The sequence below is a fragment of the Osmia lignaria genome, chromosome 3 (genome assembly GCF_051020975.1).
Source record: "Osmia lignaria lignaria isolate PbOS001 chromosome 3, iyOsmLign1, whole genome shotgun sequence".
Lineage (NCBI taxonomy): Eukaryota > Metazoa > Arthropoda > Insecta > Hymenoptera > Megachilidae > Osmia > Osmia lignaria.
In genome coordinates this window covers 3,675,830-3,697,843 of record NC_135034.1, presented here as the reverse complement: position 1 = coordinate 3,697,843, position 22,014 = coordinate 3,675,830, and the positions used below count along the sequence as shown (strand labels likewise).

General features: G+C 36.5%; 1 protein-coding gene across 2 annotated transcripts in view; it reads right to left on the bottom strand.

Annotated features, from left to right (window-relative positions):
- The window catches only part of Dscam3 (Down syndrome cell adhesion molecule 3), a 280,870-nt gene that overhangs the window by 209,295 nt on the left and 49,561 nt on the right, over positions 1–22,014 (bottom strand). For both annotated transcript variants that reach the window (XM_034326185.2, XM_034326183.2), the window contains exon 2: positions 7,018–7,079. The gene's annotated coding sequence lies outside the window, so the exon portion shown is untranslated. The remainder of the gene's footprint in view (positions 1–7,017; positions 7,080–22,014) is intronic.

The window sequence follows — 22,014 nt, the reverse complement described above, 5'->3', positions numbered from 1 at the left end:
AAGCGAATTGTTTTCTTCGTAATGAATATACTCGTCATTATCCGAATAGCGGAGTCTCGATCAGTCTAGACCCAAACTTACAAAACATATACAAGGATATTAATCTCAAGTTAAATGTATGACTTTTAAACAATAGAGTTTTATGTACTGTAATAGAAGAATAATTTTTAAAGAAACAGTGTAAGATTTATAAAATGAAAATAATATGAAATCCAGATTTAAACTAAAATTGTGGCTATCTCCATGACTCGCCCTCCGAGGGTTAAACAAAAATTTGCTATTGTTTCTTAACAATTAAACTCAATATAAACATCGAAACGGTTAGAATATCTAAAATAAATAAAAATCAAATTTCCGCGTATTTCTTGACCGAATAAGGGGTCAAAAATGACGAAAATCACAAATGGTATGGATCTGAGGAATCGTCAGCAGAAAAGAAACGTGTCGCCTATTACTAGCAAGTGTAGACCCATATCTTTCCGAGTAGCGAGCTGTTTTTAATCGCGTACACCCGTGTAATTTGCATTCGCGAGCAATTTGCGCGACAATTAAGGGGAATCTGCGATTGCACCGGCGTGACGCTGCGACACACTTTAGAGCACGGACGAGAAGACAATGGGTGCTGCTCTCATTTACGAAAAGCACCTAGCTATGTATATAGTAAAAGTGAAGAGGGTGTAGTGGGGTGAGCCACGTTTCAGACAAACATCGCATTACCTTTTTTCTTGTTTTCCCTCTCCTTTTTTTCGGCATAGTTTCTTGAAAGTGGCCTTCGTCTCGTTTTGAAAGACTCGAGCTGTTTATATTCTCCAGAGTTCTTTTGCTCGAAAAGTGTATACGTTAATTACTTTTTCTTTCTCTTTCAATGCTTTTCAAGAAAACAGTGAGTTAGACAGAGAGATTTTAAATTCCAAATTATGAAGACATCATTAACGTTGAAGAGATGAAAGTAATTATACAATTAAAGAAAGAACTGTTAAACAAAAGACTCTCGTTATATTGCCGTAGATGAGCTATATAAACGGACAATTTTTCAAGTCACCGTAGTCTCATTTGGAAGGAGGAAAGAGAGAGAGAAGTGTATCGTCTTTATATGCTGAGGGTTGAAAACCAAATTACTCACGTGGCAATATAACGAGAATCTACTGTACTATTTTAATTTTCATTTAAGAAAATTTAGTCTTTAAATATTTCTTGAATAATACATATTTAATTATGAAAATATGAGAGCTACTCTGAAATGTTAAATTCTTTTCATTAAAAAGTTTGCAATTTAAATTCAGTACCATAATAATTATAATCTGAACTATTATTTCCTGTTTCAATTTTTAGAAATTTGAAAAATATAAAATTTTGCAATTAAACATTACTACCAAAATCTTCTCTCGACCCTAATGCAACGAAATTCAACGAGCGTTTTTCCTCTTCAAAAAGGAAAGCACATTTCCTCGACACTTTCACCAACGTTACGGTTGTTCAGATAGCAAGGAGAGGAAAAAAACGATAAAAAAGAGAAGCAGAAAGTATAAGAGGTCGTGTTTGAAGCAGGGTCCTCGTTTTTTCGTGAAACCACCCTTACGCACGTGTGGATCGCGATCGTGATTCTTACGCCCTTGCCGTCGGGCATACGGTGAAATTTAGCTGGGTAAAAGAGAGACGGGGAACGGCTTATGGGGAAAAGTTTTATGGTGGCCAAGGTGAAATACGCGTCAGCTGCTCGGCAGTGACGTATTTAAAGCGTTCCGTTTAATGGAATATTTAGCGCATCGGACTCTGCTTAAGAAGTATCCAGCTCGCGAGCGGAATTTCAATGGCTCGTGAAACGAGAAAGATTTCTATAGGCTAGCTTTCTGCCTCGTGCCAGCCTTCGGAATACGTAATGAACGAAACACGTTCTGGAAGAATAATGTATAATTGTGATGGGGTGCGCGCGAAATAATTAATCCTCTGCCTTGTAATATCGTTTCACACACGTGACGCAACTTACAGTTCAAAGACTGGTGACTTTCAGTATGGTTGAATTTCAAATGTAATTGTAATTATAATTTGCACGATCAAAGATCGTTGAGTACGTTTCAACTCTAATTGACTCAACTATCGAAAAAATCATAAGGAAGGGGTTAACCCTTGGACAGACCATGGAGAGAGGCCCAATTTTAATTTTTAAAGTTTGTATTGCATACTATTTTCGTTTTTTAAATTTTACACTGTTCCTTTGAAAATTATACATTTAACTTTAGGTTAATAGTTTTGTATATGTTTTGCTAATTTGGGTCTCGATTAACCAAAACTCCACTGTTCGAAGGTTAATACTACCGACCATGAGAGTATGGAGACTTGGTTAAGAAGTCTTTATTCATAAATAATTATTTTTGATATGGTCATCCCTCTACACATTTACTAAATAATAAGTCAATAAAATCTTATTTTCTTAAAATCTCCATTTTCCTAAAAGAGGTTTTTCTATGCCTATCTTACGTTAGAATTAAATCAAAAGAAAATAATTGGCCTCTTTGTTATCAGTCAAAGGTCGTTCTTCCTTACCTGTTTGTTTATTCGACATTTAGCAAAATATTGTTTATTTACTTTACATTTGATAACGTATCGTTATAATGTATCTACAATGTATATAAAATTTGCAATTTATGATTTGGATATTCGATGATACTTTTTGAAAATGTTTATGAAATGATAATACGAGGGTGTGCGCATCCGTCGTATCGGAGGATTACCGCGAACGAAGTTCAACACAAAGGACATTTTTATGTAAATCCTTCAACGGATAGACAATAATTCTAGGTATTAAATGACGGGACGCCGAGTAAATCTGAAATCTCTGGTGAGATACGGCACACGGCAGAAAAATATAGAATTCAAGAAGTTTTCTAGCAGAAATGAATGAAAAAGGTGAAAATATTCCAAATTAAATAATAAAGATAGATAGAATTGCAAGAGGCGCGAAACGGAACGAAGAATCAGCCTGAGCGGAAAGAAAACGAGCAAAAGGCAGGAACCGAGGATCGACGCGGATCCTCTCCCGAATTCTTCAATCGATTGTTTGCAGTGGAATCGGGCGCAGGACAAGCGTGGAGAGGTATTTGCCCCGATGAAAGGCCCTTTCAGGCCGAGACAAAAGCGCCGCCGGCTTTCCAAGCGCGATCGATCCGCGTCTATGATGGGACAGATGGAACCTGTGAGCGAACAAATTCGAGCAGCCGTTTTCAAATCGGCACTTTGCGTCGCGATGCGACACAATCGGGAAAGCACCATGATCGCGGGCCTCATTCGTTACGGGTTGAGCAAAACGGAAGATCGGAAGGGCCTGCTCTTTGATTCTAAAACGAAAGCAGATATGTAAAACATATCATTTATCGTACTGGTTCTTGTTTTTAGTGTTTAGTGAATAAGGGTAGAATGTCATTTTTGGGATTAAATCAATATTAGAAAAGTTTTGTGTATTTGGAAAATTCAATGACCCAGAAAATATGAAATAAACCCGTTATGCCTTTTGCAATACTAAAATACTTTGAATACTAAAATTAAAATTTTCATAACTTTCAGAAAATAAAATTAACTCTTAATGCATTTTGCAGCATCTTTAACTCTGAAATTATAATTTCTATGAATTTTAGAAAACAAAATTAACCCTTAATAAATTAATAACACCTTGAATATTAAAATTACAATTCCCTAAAAAAAAAAGGAATTTTAATTTTCCATTTCACTCAAAACACCACTTTTGAACATTTTTCCACGCCTTCAACAACAAAGCGTAGATAATCAAATCTTCCAGCCCCGTGGAACTCACCACGCCCTGCTATACGACCGTTCGATCCATAACGATGAAATATTAATTTCTCCGTAAGCGTCGAGTTTTTTGCATAGTAATAGGTGGGGCAGATGGTGGACGAGGTAGGACAGGACCGATAACGACGGTTCGTATCCGGCTTGGGTGTGCCAGCGAGGTCGAAAGGCCGGTTAAAGTGCAACGAGAGACAGAGGTCGGCCTCGCTCGTCATTGTCGGGACAAGCTTTGATCTACGAGAGCCATCCGGTTGCGGCCACGCGTATCTCCGAACGCGTAATTAGCGGGAAAACGCTCGTCTCGCGATCGCATCAAGAAAAGTTTACCAGGTCAATTAAATCCCATTTTAACGCATTGTTAATCGAATAATAAGGTGAAGGAAATTACAAGTAACATTAATATTATATTACTCAAGTAAGGTGTCAGTAGCAAAGTGTATAAATGGTATGTTTTACTACTTATGGCTACTTTCAACGAAAAATTGCCAAAACTAATTGTTTAAAAATTAAAAATTATTTAAGGTAATTATTTACTATTTGGTTGCCATCTTTAATTTCCTTTCATGTTTCAATATATTAAAAAGCCTTGTTGAAGAAGCTGAAATATCGGGTAAGGTGGCTAAAACAGTTATAAATTGGTTTTCCATTTAAACCAAAGTTAACTATTGAATTACTTTATATATATATATACATATATATATATAGGGTGTCCCGGTTTTAACCGATCAAACTGAACCAGTATGTTCTATGAGTAAAAATAGGAAAAAAATGTTATATAAACATAGGTCTGAAAACGCTTTATAAAAAAGTTATAGCCTAAGCTTAATTAGCCTATAAATCATCATAACAGTACAGATATTTACACAATTCGATCTCTGCATTATCACGTTCAACTATTCCCAATAGGAAACATAAATAAAAGTAATCATAATAGATTTTATTAATGCCTTCGACTTACTGTTACATTCCGATGTACCAACAATTCTCGCTATTAAATAGTATATACTAAATACATTTCAACCTTTTCGGAGGCGGCACAAAATTAAAAATATCCGAATAAACGATGCTGCCAATAACGATTTGACTGCGGTATGGCGAACTTGGTAATTAGTAATAAGTCGCAAGAAAAAATACGAAACGTTATAGAAACAGCTGAAAACATTTGTAATTGTATATTGTTAGAACATATTTATGTGTACTTTAATTGTAATTTCGCTTTGTATATCCAAAATTGCAATGACAGATTTTTAGTTATCCATAATTACCTTTGTCCCGCTGTTACTTCTGTCTCCGTTTTCCCCTACAATCATTGTTAAAAGTATTAACACCTTGGTACCTCATATTAGTATCTTTTCCTCTATTATTATGTTAAGAAATAGAATTTATTATCATTTTAATGAAAAATTATTTCGTTCGTTAGAAACAGGTTATATAGAAGCTCGTTTACACGTAACCATGCTAACACGTGTGTGTAGCCACGTGAAAGGGCCCTGTGTATCGTCTAGTGTATGGATGTCCAATGGGCAAATACACGCTAGGCCGAGCACGAAGGCAGCAGAAGCTGTCGTGTCATTACTCTGTCGCGACTCTCCGCGCACGAGATCGTGAACGGCATTCGGTTCGTTATCGAAGGGCGTGGTATCATGATCGATTTTAACGCTGTCCGGTCAACGACAGAACGATACGTGTTTTTGATAACGAAGTTCCACTTCCCGAAGTTGCTGCTTGTTATTTGGAGGTGGACGCGATTAAAATTTGCTCTATTCGCCAGTCGATAATATACCTTCGCACCCTGTCCTCGTAATAACTTGACGATTATTTGGCGAATTAACACCTTCGGTACCGCAGTAGAGACATAAAAGTTTAATAAAATATACTGAAATTCAATTTAGTTCAATCGCAAGAACAATAATGATAAATAAAATAGAGTAGTAGGTCGCGTTTTGAAATAACTATGTAAAACTAGTTACAGTTTTAATTAATACATTCTTTATATCTGTTTCAACGTCAAAATATTGTTAGAACGGTAATAATCTCGAGGTTGTTTTAAAAGCGAACAAATAATCATGGTTCGCGCGGAACGGATAGCGTTGTAAGTAGTAAATGTCAGCCACGGCAGCTACGTGTCTGACCAATGCCATGCTTTACTACTGAAATCGTAACTCGCGCTATTAAACATTGCAGAAACCATTAAACGTATCTCATACGTACTAAGAGATATAAATTGTTCATTTAGTTTCTGAAGATACGAATTATTCAAATATTTTAATCAATTTTTTATTTTATTTCAACTTTTTTATTTGATACTAATTAACGCATCGACCGTGATGAATATCATCGGTACTTCTCGTCACAAATTTCATTCAGTCGAATGCAATTACAGAACATCAAATTGCAAAATGAAAACGAAATATAAAATACCTTTTCATTGAACTAATTAATGAAAGAAAAATATGAAAGTAATGGCCATTCGTATTTTTAATTATTCTTAATACTCATTTTTTAAATAAAGTTCTAATGACCGTTTAACAAAATGATTTCTTTATATTATTTTATTTATCGTCGCATCAACAATTTAGTCAGTAGCGGCTATTGGCTAAAATGATTTTGTTGTTTTATTATATGATGGCAAATGATTATATTTAATTCTCTCCTTTTCATTTCTTTCATTTACCAATTTTCTACACTAAGTGCTAGCAACATTATTGATAACATCGTGGCCAACACCTAATGTAAAAGATTAGAAAATAAAAAAAAGGATAAATTGTTATTTCTCTGATTAAATTAACATCTAATCAGGAAAATAAAAAATGCAGTTCATTGATTATGACTAATATTGTGAGTGATTAGATTGTTGAAAACGATGATGGGTTAATGGCGCACAGATTTAATTGATAAATCACCGAGTGTTAATAAGTTAAAAGCGTCGAATCACGTCATGAGCGTTGCTGGATGTCGGTAATGAATTAACCTTAAACACGCGACTAATTTCAGACGAGCAGTTAAGTGTATCACTCGATACCAGTGATTCGGTTACGAAACAAATTTCGAAATCGAACCGCAATTTACAGCTGCCCTGGTTTCCAACGATAATTGTTGAACAATCAATTTTCCACAAATTGCAATACATTTCTGATCGCGTTTACGGTCACCTGTCTGTTCGGATAACAATTCCATTCAAAATTTGAGAATTTATATTTTTCAAAAACTTACGTCAAAGAACTGTGATCGTTCGGATCTCGCCTCCACGTTGACCTCCGAACTGCACACCCACTCTAGAAAAAAAATTAGGAATTTGTTAGTTATTGAGAACAGAATCGCGTTTAGCCCTAGGCAAAATAGGCACGTGACCAGAGTCCGCTGAAAAAGGGGGTATTTAATTAAAAAATATATATAAGAAGGGTTCCAGTTTTCATTTGTATGCCCAGGGCCCGACAAGCTCTAGACGCAGCCCTGGCCGCTAAAAGTTAGTTTTATTAAAAATTTTTATCTGTGGAATTTTATTAAATAATTCTATAAGGAAAATGTGAATGCTGCGAGTTTATTGTAGTTGCCAATCTAATATTTATTGACAGTTTCTTTGTAAAATCAATTTTGTGTTTTTGTTTTAAGTAATACTTTGATTAAGTTTGATGAAGTAACAAATGTTTTACTATGTTCAAAGTATCACAAGTACTTTTGAGATGTATAATATACCCGTTTCTCTGGAAACTATCTCTAAATGTGGTAGAAGATTCCATTAATAATAAATCCAAGCATTTCAAATAGCTGTTCCATGTGTTTCATGCTATTGGAAATCAATAATATCCGAAAAGGTTCCTTCACCTCTGCACCAGGAAGTGTTCTGTGTGACACAATTTCAATAACCCTTTTCAACTTATATACTACTAATATTATTTATATTTTAAAAATATCACTTTTTAAAAAAATTTCAACCTTTTCATAAATGAGTGCCACCTAAACCAAAATTCAAGAATTGGAGTTAAAAAATATTGCATAGCTGTTATATATTTCTGTTTTGTTTTCTAATATAATAATTGTACAAAACAAAATAAATTAACAAGTACAGGATTATCGTGGTCGTCGTGATTGGCTAGAAAAAACGTTTCTAGATGTGTGTAATCGGTTTACACATAGAGGTTTCGATTCGTGTCGCACGTCATTAATTCCGTTTCCCGTTGTGTTTCATTGAACGCGACATGGTTAGACTTATTATTCTAATTAATACACGACGCTCGATACGCGCGTATTAGCGTACCATTGTTGCTCCATTAAACGCAACACGATTCCCTGGTCAAATTTAAATTTCAAATCGACTCAAACTGCGACTGAATCGAATATTTGCAATGATTATTCCTCTACAAAATAACAAAATTTTATTAATTTATGAAATTATTTTCCTTTTTTTAACAAGCATATTGATATTATTAATTTCAAATAACAAAAGCAAGTAATTAGTGGTACCAATATTTTAAAGCTGCTCATTTCATCCCGATTCTTTTCCTTTCATCCAGCATTCTGGTTTCCACCCCTGACCAGCAGGAACTTCCTGTTCCCTCGTGAAACCCTCTCTTCACTCTATGCTCACCATTCCCAAAGCGTAGAACGAAATCGTAAGCCGCTTAGAGACTTAACGTACCCGACGAAAATTCTAGCCGGCTCATACGAAATCCTTTGGCCTGTTTCGCCCTGTTCTTCCCCGTCTTTCACCTCCCGTCGTACAACCGGGATATAAACAAAAACCAACGACCTGTGTGTGACGAGATACGAGAGCAAAATCTTAGTCCTGACAAAAAATAAGGTTAAATAGATAATCTTCAAAGATTAGAGACAGGGTACTGAGAATTTTATCAAACAAGTGAAACTCCACATTACGCAATGCATAGTTATAAAGACCAGTTATGAGGACCATCGAGAGAACCGTAATTTTTATTCAATTTTATCCTCCACCATATCATTTTTCTCTAAATTTGACACTGCTCCTTTAAAAATGATACAATTAACTTTTAATATTTTTTATACATTTCTTAAGTTTGGGCCACAATTAACCCAGGCCCCGCTATTCGAGGGTTAAACTAATTATCAAAAATAACTATTCCAGAGTAACGTAGTATCGAAATGATTTTTTTTAAGGTTATTTGAAGAAACCCGAGTATTCTTGAGTATTATAAAGTATATATCAGCTGAGATATCGTAAAAACCGACCCTTATGTCTATGGGGGTGGTTCGGATGCAATAAATCACAGGAGTAGCAGTAAGTAGCAGACTGTCCTGGTGTTTATCTCCCAAAAGAACCTGTTGCGATTCAAGACTGCCACTACAAGACCCTGAAGAAAAAAGAAATTGAATAAGAAGCTACTGCTTCTTATACACCCCTTGTGGAACGTTACTTTTATTATTTTCATTAAATCTCACTGGTGAATAGATACAATAGAAAAATTGTAAATATAAAAAAGAAATCACAAAAGCTTTTATGAATTCCCTTTTTCCTACAAAAATCAGGGAACATCCCTTTTCCATCTAGTTCGTCTTCTCTCCATAAGAGAATGAACATCCTGTTTCTTCGTCAAACGTCCAGCAGGACAGGTTTTTCACATAATAAAGCCGAAGCGGAGGAAACGTTCCATGACATTCGAGAGCCTCCGATTTCAGGGAGTTATTTGCACCCTGGAAACGATGGAGTGAGTAAAGAGAGGAGGGGAAGGTGGAGCATCCCTATCGAGTTTCGTATTCCATAAAGTACTTCTCTCAGTCCTGTCTAGATTCTCAAACGGTCACGAAACTCGAGCGTGAACGATTTCTCGTCAAGTAGCCTGTCCCTTTGCTTGTTTCCCTTGTAATTCTCGCGATATTGCATGGCAACGATTCGATCATATTGTGCTCTCGATACTTTCAACAATCGGAGCCGACTTCTTCTATCGGCTAAATTATTTTCTCTCCACTCTCTGTGTATCCCCACTTTGTGTACACTCAATACTATTCGTTTCCTTTACGCGCATATTCTATTTCATGATTTCTCTGTGTTTCCATTCTGGTATATTTGATTGTCTTCTTCCAACTCCGTCCGCTTTTTGAGCCTTTCTCTGTTTCGTTTCGCTTCGCTCTTTCAGTTTGTTTGAAACTCGGGAAAGTCTAGGATATCGTACTTTTTCTTTTTACAAGCATTGTCTCGAGCACCAGACGGAGAGACAAACACTTCGAACAATCTGCATGATTTTAGCATTGACTTGATGATATGCAAACTTTCGTAAATGGTTTTACAAAAAAATATTCCCTCGGTTGTGTTTCCTCGACGATGCGAAATAGAAAAATTGAGCGATATAAATAAACAGTTGAATGAAATTGGCTATTATCAAATAGCATCCCCAAACAAATTTAATTGTTGCATTTGTTTATTTAAGAACGGAAAGGAAGTTTCTGACTTGAGAAGATCAAGGTAACCTTGACTTTTTATGGAAAAAGTATTGTTGAAAATTTTGAATAATGCAGTTTGCAACTGATCCGAAATAGATTAAATTTAATTTGAAAGATTTTTCTCTTATAAGATCAGAACTGCTTCAAAAATCATGCACACAATTACGGTGAAGACCCTGGATATAAAGTATTGTAATGCCCCCGCGTAATTCCCAAGCATTCGAACGAAGTACGAGAGAGGGAAACGATAGAAGAGGAGCCAGAGAGTCGGGAGAGAAAGGACTAGAGACACTTCTCTCCTAGTAGTCCCAGGTGGCACATGTGTAGAATCGATAATATCAGTGACAACATTTCTATAACGAAAAAAGTTATATATTTACCCTCAAACTCTCACAAAGGAGACTGCGGCCTGATTCGAATCACATTATAAACCACGCAATTAAAGCTAAATATTCCTGTAATTTTTTTTTTTTCGGATAAGGATACAAATACATGTCTATGTATAACGATTCACTCATCAGAAAATTTGCTGTCTATTATTTTGTATTGACTAGCCGGTCAGGTTTGTTGACTGTTGATTCTGTTTCTATTACCAGATTATATCTTCGGGTGTGTCAAGCGCCGATTCGGTGCATTTTGATAATTAAAGCAAGTATTCATTCATTTAATATTGTTTAATCAATTATGAAGGTTCTCCTATTGTGAGTGCTCACAGGAGATACATCCTTTTGTCGGTTTCCCAAAACAGGAACATTACAGTATATAAATTAATTATTAGTTTTATGACAATATAATATTATTTATAATAAACTGAATTATCATTTTTTAATAATATAAAATAAAATTAACAAAAAGTGAAATCTCACCTATAGCTTTTTAAGGGTTGATAGAAAATACACGAAAAAGAGTACACAAGCAATTTTAAGTTTAAAATCGTCTATTACTACTCTGATGTTTCTCGAAATCTCTGACGAGAAGAAAAGGCAGTTAATTGTTATAAAACAAACGAATTCTGGTGGTAAGGGCAACAGCAGCTTGGAAGAAAAAGCTATCAGACACTCAGGGCAACGTAATAACCGCAAATTGTTAAGTACAATCGGGGGGGGGGATCGGGCTTTCTTTAAAAATTCCCATTGTCGCCAAATAAAAAAGGTAAAATCGTTAGCTGGTCTAGAAGAACCGTCAAAAAGAGAGCGAGGTAAAGGGAGAACGAACGTAGACACGTGCACACAGGTTGCATCGAACGAGATCTGGGTAAACGGGCACGGAGAAAGAAATATCTAATTAAGAGACGCGTTTGAAACGCGGCAATTTGCGTGAAGAGCTGAACGAACAGCGAACGAGGAAAAATGTCTCGACACTCGACGCTCGAAACTCGATAACAGATCTCGTTGTTCCAGCTCGAGTCTTTCTACTCTCATTCACCTCTCATGTTATTTCTCTTATCTCCTTCAACTCGCTTGTTTCGTTATTCTTTAACGTCACGATCTTTCCTAACTTTATTACAAAACTGCACCTATGGTGATAAAACTTTACTTTGGGGCTCGCAGTATTATTGACCTTTTTTTTATACATCATCTTGAAACTTAATAAATAAATGTTATGTAAATATTTTTAATGTAAGATGGTTGGTGGTCATTAGGAAAAATTTAAAAAGTACAATTCTATCTATAAGTTCGAAACCCAGTTTGGCTCGCAATCGTAATTCGCTAATTACAAATTATTAAGTAAATCATGCCGGAAATCGGAACAGAATGCACACGGCAAACAGATGAGTGCACGTTGACAATTATTGACGATAAATTTGGCTCAAACTGGCCTGCGTGTCGTGCTGTTATCGGTTCACGTATAACAGATTTTGCACATGACCACGATACCGAGCACGATACCGTGAAGTACCAAATATCCGAATAATTGTCGTTAACTGTTTATAATATCGGCAATTTTCAACGTGACCCACGGTTCACCCCTTTCCTCGCGATCCTTATCAAAGAATTCTATTTCAAAGGATATAAAGTACCCCCGTAGCAAAAAATAGTGTTGATATCGCGAGGATTAACTATACATGGACGCAGAGACGCAGCGTAGAAAAAACTTTTGATATATCGCGTAGGGAGCTCACGGCAGATGTGTACAGAAAATGCATCTTTTAAAGTGAGCCCTGACTTTTTGATGCTACGCAAATCTCGGCAGATTTTGTTTAGTACTTGTGCGTTTCGTGTGCCCAATCCTTTTGTGCCCGTCTGAAAGCCAGATTTGATTTCAGTCGCCCCACTGAATTTTTTGATAACACACGTCACCCTATCGATACAATTTTAAACAATTCTCGTAATAAATTTTTCAATAAACTCAACATGCTATTTACCTATTTCATGGAATGAAATTTCTCCGATATTTGTTACAATGGGATATATATAATCGCGAAAAATGAATGAGAACAATGAAAAAAAATCTTTCCAATGGTTTCATACAAATTTTGCACGTACAGATGTATAGTAAAATTCTTTGTTCCTTTGTTTCTCGTTCAGTCGCGTTTGTATATCGATGGAATAGCCACTTTGAATAATTCGTATTGCCAGAGAAACTAATCGCACGACTCACGGTTTGTCGAGCAGAACTAACGTGACGTTATACCGGAAACGGACAAATAGGTATATTGTATAACTCGCGTCGACAAACACCAACAAACAGATTATTATTTCCTGTGGACGGTAAACGTGGTTGGTTGAATTTCTCTGGTACAAATTAAATGCATCGAACGAAATATCAATCAACGGGAATGAGAGAGAGGAAGAAGAAAACGTCAAAGGGAAAAACAACGTAGCATAAAGCACGGGGCTTGAAACGCGATAAAGCTCTCGCTGAGGGTTCAGACAAAAGGATCGATCCAAAGAGGAATATTTAACGCGGTAGTACTAGATCGAAATAAAAGTGATCCTAATGGAACGAATGGCATGAAACGATAAGAATTCTTGATTTTTTCACACGATTCAAAGCTTTGGATATTCTAATTCAAATAACTTATCGCGTAATCCTGTTAAAGTAGGACCAGTTTGAGATTTGTTGGGACTATTGAAACTTTGAGGATCCTAATTGATAAACTTGGTTCAAAAAAATTGAAATTGATTCTAAGTAAAATTTTATTTTATTCAGTATTTTTTGATATGGTAAATGTAAGACTTAGAACAAGATCCCCTTCCAGCCCCCCTTAGACCTTCCTTTGATCTGGTGTTGAATTAAAGTGATTCTAATACCAATTTTTTAGTTTCTCATGCAATTTATGTTTTAGATGTTATAAAATAAATAAATAATTATATCAGTATCCTGCAGCAACAGATCTTCTCAAACATTTCTCGTTATACGGATAAACGACTAAAATAAGGCAATATCTCAGGGGATTAGGTTCGATCGCATCGAATAAAGTCTCTGGAAAACTGAGCCCTGCCTATTTCTTTCCTCCTTGTAGTGAATATTAGATCTCGGAAAATATTCGCAACGTTTGTGAATCGAGAGGCCACTTCGATTTCAATATACAAAGGCGCGACTACTCGAATTTCGAATTCTGTCGCTCGAGGAGCGTATATAATTTATAAATGGACGAAGAACAAAAGAATTTCCACTGGCAGGTGAAAGGAACGCGTATCACGAAGAAAGAATTAGAGGAAGTATGAGGAAAAACGTGGAACGATTGCACGTGTATGGATAGTGTCGTAAAGGTAGAGCAATAAACGAGGAATCTGAAAAATGTGCTTTACTATCGTGTGGTTTCTCTCGACGTGTGTATTAGTGGACGTCGTGTGTCCTCTGTACGGAATTACAAACTGTAGAATGATGAAGAAAAAACGTTACGTATAGAGGGGTATTTTTTAAATTAAATTTTTTCCTGTCTCCTAAGTAAAGAGTATTGTTGATGTATTTTAAGAACATTGAATATCAAATTTCAAAAAGAAGAATAAATAAACCTTGAATATCATTAGCGTTATATTAATAATATAAGAAAAGGTAAATTGAAATTTTTAATTACTAAAATAACACGTTGATTGCTATAGTGGTTACCATTAGTAGATCAAAGTTTCAAATTCTGTATAATCAAACAATTAATTACAAAAAAAGAAAGTCAAACTTTGAATAACGTTAATAATATAATAGTAATAATGTAAGGTACTATTTCAAACACTTACATTTGAAGGTTAATCAAACAAATCTTTAATAATTACAATTTTAGTATGTCTGAGTACATGTGAGATTTTCTACTGTAGTAGTCAATGTGTTATAAAAGAATTAAGTTTGATAATCGTACAGTATTGATACAGTACATGATACCTTTTCCGGGATACGAGTATGTTTGTCTCTCTGCCGATCGCGCCCGAGTTTTGCCGAGCCGAGCCTTGCCGACTCGAAGTTCCACTGCTCATCGTGCATATTCGTATCCCGAATCGAATCTCGGACCAGAGTTCGGTCGATTACCAACTTAACTCTAGGGATTTTTACATCGCTCCTCACAGCTTTCTATGTACATAACATTACACTTTCAGCAATGGTTTGCAGAGGGCACATCTATCGAATTTTAGCGCTGTTGCCACATTCATGAGTTCGCGCGCGCACAGGTTTCGAGATAAATGGTAGACCCTGTATATAGGTCTCCCACCACTTGCGTATATACGTTTACGCGGGAGAATTTGAATTGATATTATGAACTCTTGATATCTATATATTAAAAAAATTTATGAATTCTATTCCGAGTTCGTCCGGCAGTTCTATCCGCCCGATTAGCATTATTTTTTTTTTAAATGAAAGGTATTCTTGCATAGATAACGCAACAAGCATTGGAATACATCTACCTTTCGCCCCTCTTAAGTTATATACTCAAACGTGATTTTTCTGGAATTTCTCTCCACTCAAAGCTTCTTATCTCCGGTTCTAATTGAGGTACGGTGTTCGTTTTTGTCTAAGAACACTCAGTGAATTAACTCTTTCATTTGAGCTATGGACCAGTTACATTGGATGACTTGAAGCAGAGTTAGGCGCGCACAACCAAAATAAGGTACCGTTTTAAAAATCAAGTTCCCCTTTTGCGAATGCAAATTTTTCGCACGGGTCAACTAGTTAACAATTAAAAATTATATTTTTCTGTTTCTGAATCACTTTTAATATTAATATTGTCAAAGTTAGGATTCTAAAAATTCTTGCTTCCTCTATATCGCCATCTACCTTAAGAATTCCTATTTTTCTCTATACATTAATTTACTTTTTTTTGCAAATTATTTTAGTATTGTTAGGCATCTCCGAGTTATCACAAGGAATACGTATAATGATGATTAGCCAGCAGAATTGTTGTAGTATGGATTCACTGATGATGAGGGAACAAACTGACCAATACTGGGGACAGTGCATTTCTGGCAGGGAAGAAGTTAGCCATGCCTGGCTTAAAGTATTAAATTCGAAGGAGAAGGCTGTTCACAAAGCACTAAAACAACAAAAGTACCTCGTTGCAGAGACTACAATCCATTAAAGGGTTAATGGAAGTTGCAGAGGGCAAGTTTGCCAATTAAAGATAGCAGAAACTCCATTTCTAGCAAGCTTCCTATCCATTCATCAATTAACCTTCACGGTAAATGGTTTATCCTCGCGGAATTCCGTAGCGCCTCTTTTGAAAGGCAAACTCAACACCTTGAGTATCGAGCCTGGTGGCTAGGGAAAAGAAAATGCTCCACGTTTCAGGCCAAGTTTCTCTTCTCGGCTCGATAGGAGTTTTCCGTTGTACACAACAAGCACATCGACGAAATATGAGACAAATTTTATTGGAAGTTACGAGGTAGGTATTCAGAACGAAAGGATCCGCCAGAAGTCGCTTGGAATCCCAACAAAATATTTCTGCGCATCCGGGCCCGTGTTTCAATTCCAACTATCCAACGCAACTTCCTACCGAAACTTTTTCTTCGCCCGCCTCCCCGCCCCTCCCCTCACTCTCTTGTCTCTTTTCTAGCTTGCGAGGGAAGTCGGAAGTTTTGAAATTCAAATACGCCAAAGTTTCAGCCAAGAATAACGTTGTCCCGCTTGTATCATAGACGAAGTTCCGCGACGAGAATTCTTTGTATTCTTTCGCAACACGGCTACCTCTTCCTTACCGTCTTTCGTGCAATAATCGTGTCAAACTTGCTTCTTTTCCCAAGAAATTCAATGCTTGTAATCACTGAAATTAATTTTGGGTCACCTGGGTTCTTAAAAGAAAACTTACTCAGACAGAAGATTGCCATTTTTGTTTGATGGTAGACGAATTTTATGCATAAACAGAGAAAGGAAGGATGATCAGCGTTGCGACAGAGAGATTCGACGTTACCGCGACAATTTCATCGACAGACAGATGGGAAAAACTCGATCCGCGCAGTAAAATGGGGAAAAATGTAGTCTCCGGGGAGGAAAAGGGAGACTAGACTGTCTTCGCAGGCGACAAGAACCAATAGCCGAACGTTCTCTGTTCGCCGAGGAACAAATTTACGAACGTCTGAAATCTTTCTCTCGGTAAGTTAGCTCGTCGACGCAGAAATATATTCGTCAGCCTGTCGACGGCAACGAGAATCAAACGTGTGTTCGGATAAGTCGGATAACAAACGACAAGAAAAGGAGGTCGAAAAAGGTGAGAAAAAGATCCGCTGATGCGAATTTACGCGCGATGAAATGCGACCAACGCGGAGAAAGCTGCTCGTGAATTCGCAACGAGGAACAATGAAGAACGTATTTCGATTCGAACCATCGATGTGGAAATTTATGGAAAATTTCCAGTGGCATGGAAACGGACGTTCGTGCGGAAACAGGATATTTAAAGGTTTACCAGTCACGGTCAGGGCAGGTTACTCTGAAAATTTTGAGAATCATAACTAAACCCACAATTGATTGAAAAATAAACAAGACTAAACTTAAAATAATATATATTAAATAATTTATTAAATATATTAAAATATTATAACATATGTAAAGAAAGTGTATTCCTTTAATTTGGATATTGCCGCGCCCCTTCTCCGAACGCTGATAGAGGGGTTTGGGGGACACACAGCAGGAAGACAAAAGATAAACGCCTAGCACGTGATTAACGTAGTAATCAATAACACTAAATGTAGTTTCCTTTATTACAGGTAGGAACGTTGTAAATAATGTAAAAAAGGTAGATAACATAGAAAATGTAAATAACGAAATAAAACTTTTATTACAATTAAAAATTGATTGGTGTCGATTCGCCTAATTAACTAATAACACATTATACATATATATATATTTACTTTGTTAATTATACTTTGCGGGTCTATATTAAATTTTATACTATGCAATAATAAAAAATTAAATTACTTTTAATATTAATATATTCCCTAGATAAGCCTGATTTGATTGTGAGTGTATTTGTATAAGGTATAAGCAACAGGTTATATATCCAATAAAAATGATTTTAATTTAAAATAAGTATATAAAAACACGTCAAATATCTACGTCAAAAAACTAGCGCAGATTAATTAATCTCCTGAAAAGCACGAATTGGGAATTAATAAAATGGAAAAAAAATACAGCAATTTTATAAAGAATCTTCAGAAAAAACGAACTAATTTAGAGGAAGTGGAATCGATTGGATTATCTTTCAAAATGATAAAGAGCTACGTTCTTCAGTTATCTTTTTCTTGATCAATGTTTTCCTTTCATCTCAATCTCATTTTTTCCCACCGTTCTCCAAACTTCTCGCGGATTCGTTTTCAAAGGAAACACCAAGATAGATCCTCTCGTTTCAGAAACTTTCCTCGTGACTTTTTGATCTTTCCTTTTTTTCCACCGATAATTACAGAAAAAAGAGCGCCATGAAATTCGATCGAGGGTAATGAACGTATAAATACGATGCAGTTTCTTGTTTCACTTTTCTCCCTCCTGTTTAGCCTCGTACTTTTCGCGCCAACTTTTAACGACGTAACTTTGCACTTCCTTGTTAACGATTTATAATCGATCGAGAACGTGAAGAAGCGGAAATGAAACTTTTGTAATTTTTAAGGACTGCGAACTATTTCTACACTTTTACAGGAACTTTAAATCTAGAGAAACCATTAGAAAATCTTGGACGATAAATAGGAATAGTTAATTATCAAATTTCATATGTCAAACTTTCTACTTTATTTACTACCTTACATTAATTAGTATAATAACAGTATTTTTTTATTGTTTTATTGTTTTACTTTGTCAGATGTTATGTTTACTTATTAACCCTTGGACGACGGTCCACGGAGAGAGTCATTCTCTCTACGGTTTAACATATAACTGCAAAGGTCTTCAGTTCAAATCCCAATTCCGTCTTTTTTTTTAATTTACTTGAATCTAATTTCTTGGAAATCTATCATGCAAGTCTTTAAAATTAATTTATTAATTACATTACACCTTTTATAAAATCTCTTATATACAGGGTCTACCATTTATCTCGGAAGCCGCGCGCGCGAACTCATGAATGTGGCAACAGCGCTAACATTCGATAGATGCGCCTTCTGCAAACCATTGCTGAAAGTACAATAATGTCATGCAGGGAGCTGTGGGGAGCGATGTAAAAATCCCTAGAGTTAAGTTGGTAATCGATCGAACTCTGGTCCGAGATTCGATTCGGGATACGAGTATGCACGACGAGCAGTGGGACTTCGAATCGACTCGGCTCGGCTCGGCTCGGCTCGGCTCGGCTCGGCTCGGCTCGGCTCGGCTCGGCTCGGCTCGGCTCGGCTCGGCTCGGCTCGGCTCGGCTCGGCTCGGCTCGGCTCGGCTCGGCAAAACTCGGGTGCGATCGGTAGAGAGACAAACATACTTGTATCCCGAATCGAATCTCGGACCAGAGTATCGCCGATCATGCCAAACGTTGCGCTGTTGCCACATTCATGAGTTCTCGCGCGCACGGATTCCGGGAAAAATGGTAGACCCTGTATACTAACATTTTATGTTACGGCGATTGCGGTATTCAACGTATTAATATAGAGTTGCATTACACGAAAAATTGAATTTTTTTTATCAATTACAGAAACAAATAGAAATAATTGGTAGATTCTCGTTGCAAAAATGAAATTTGAATCTGCTAGCATGACGATCAAACTAGCGAACCATTCATAATCCTTGCGCACAGTCGTATAAACTTGTTCCAGATTCTGCAATTGATTGATTCGAAAATGTTATGGCTCGTGCGAATGACAGCTCGATAATGAGTTTGTCAGCACACGACAGACCCGTGTTGCTCGTGACTCGATATCGGCAAATTATTTTTCCTATAAACAAAAGCCTCGATCCTCTGTATAATGACCGTTTATTCTATTAAAACCGATACCAGGATCCCCTTTCGAAACTGACACAAACCCAAAGGATGCTTAAAAAAAAATCTATCTGTGCCCGAGATTTTAAACATTTCATTCCTTTTTTTTTTTGTTTTCGACACAAAAAGAATTCGACTTGCCTCAATATACTAAAAACCTTGCTCTGTTTTTCATCCTTTCTATGGCAAAACTCTATTTAGAAGAGGTTCCGTGTAGCCTGCTCGTAATCACGAAACACATGTCCCTCTCCCTCCTGTTTTACATATTTCGAAGCATTTGAGTGATGAAAAACATTTTTGTGCGCATCGCAGCAATGTGTTCTCTCATTTTTTTTCTGTCCCACTGTGGAAATCATGGAAAATCAACATCACTTTAATCACATTAAATGCAACATCCTTTTTTTGCTGAAATTAATCGTCCCCCCATCATTCTGGCTAACGAATATTTTTTTACCTTCTATTCAATTACACATTCTTTATTTTTATCGAGAGTATTGATCGAGTTATTAAGCTGGGTTATTTCAATTGAGAAATTAGTATAGTTTCTTTATCGGAGAAGTCAATTTTGTTGAGATTAAAGTTACTAAATTCTTCACTAAAAAATTGAAAAATATTTATGAATTATTGTGATAAAATAACTGAAGATAAATACAGAACTTTTTATAAGAAATTCTTTGGTCAAGAAATTCGTTGCTTACCCTTTTAAAATAATTATTTTGTATAATATCTCTAACAAGGTATAAATTTTATTGAAAAATGTATGCAAGTATTCTGCTTCTTAAATTTTAAATTATCAACGAAAGCGTTCACCTCGAAGGTGTAGATCGCGTTTGCGTTCGGTCAATAAAATCCGCACCCCAAGCTTCTGAGGGGTGAAAGAAAAAAAAATGAACAGCAGCCGTAGCGAGCAGAAGAGTCGTGAAAGTAGGCTGACGGATTACGGGGGTATTATACGAAGAACAGACATTTCCAGAATGCAACGTCGATGCGCAGGATCTAGCAATAAACTGCAAAGCCATCCGCTGGAAACGATTCTATTTCGCGCTCGTAGGAGCATGCTTTCGGTGCAGCTATAGGGACGTCACCATAACATGCGTCAATTATGTCTGCAAGATATTCTCTACTGGAACTGTCTGCCTGTTATACAGCTTCTCTACGAGCTTTCAAAGCTGCCCGAACGAAGACAAACATTTGTTCGTAACATAATTCGTATTCCTCAGTTGTCTTTTATTCTAAAAGCAACTCTATTGTTCATTTCTCTGTTGATTCGATACCGTTATGAAATTCTAATTTAATAAAATTAGAAATTGAACAATATTTGTGTATTATCTTACCGTTCATGGTGGAAACTGAAATTTACAAAGGGATAGTTTCTGCAATGACCCCATTCTATCGGGGGGTTATCATCAGAACACGAACAAGTTAATTGAATTCCTCGTGCATCACAACCTCTCAGACATCACTGTTGACTATTCAGAGACTGATACGAGCGAATTAACCAAGTCGATCGAGACACGTACAACGGTACAAGCGTCTCGATACTGCAACCAGCTCTTCGATTGATTGTATATACAGGGTGATCTGAATATTAACTGCCCTATAATTCGTGTAGTTAGTTAAACTCTGGGATATAGGAATTTCGTACTTTGCAATTGAGGGACATGAAAAATTTTTCACTTTGTAAATTTACTCCTCACACTGTGCTTCCTTATAGATACGAGAAATTCTTCCGCAGAGTCGGCGAAGCACGGTACTTAAGCTCTGAGCTTTAAAACTCAGATATCTTAAATTTCTCTAATCTCAAGTTAGCGTAATAGGAGCTGAGAAACTTTTTTCTACGTTAACTTACGCCTCGTACTATCTTTCCGTCTAGTTACCAAGGATCCCACCGGAAATTCGGCGACGCATGTTAGGTATGTACTTAGGCTCCGAACACTACAACTTAAAATATCTAAAATTTCGACGTCTTAATTTGGCAAAATAGGGATTTAGAAATTTTTCCCAAAGTCAACTCATGCTATGTTTCCCCATAAATATCAATACCCTATAGCTAATATTTACCGATTAGAAATTTCAAAAAATCCTCTCACCTGCTCTTCTAAAAATATCTGAAAAAACAACGTTCGATAGAAACTGATATCGATTTCCGACACATTCACACAGCAATTCCGGGAACAGCAACGCATTATGCACGCGTAGATTATTCGTTCGTCGGATATACGCGTGAGATCCGCGCAACTGACGTGCACGTATATGTATGTATGTATGTATGTATATCGTGGCGAGCCTCGAAATTAACGGACAGTGAGCGTAATTATTTCAATGGTCGCCGTGGTGGTCGGTTCGCCATTCGACCTACATACCGGTAAAGCAACCGAGCTACCCTCCCAATCGCGTTAAATTACCGATCGGCCTACTTAACGGTCCTGGCCATATCCGATCCCCTTGTGACTTGCTGTGATACTAGTGAAATTTAAGCA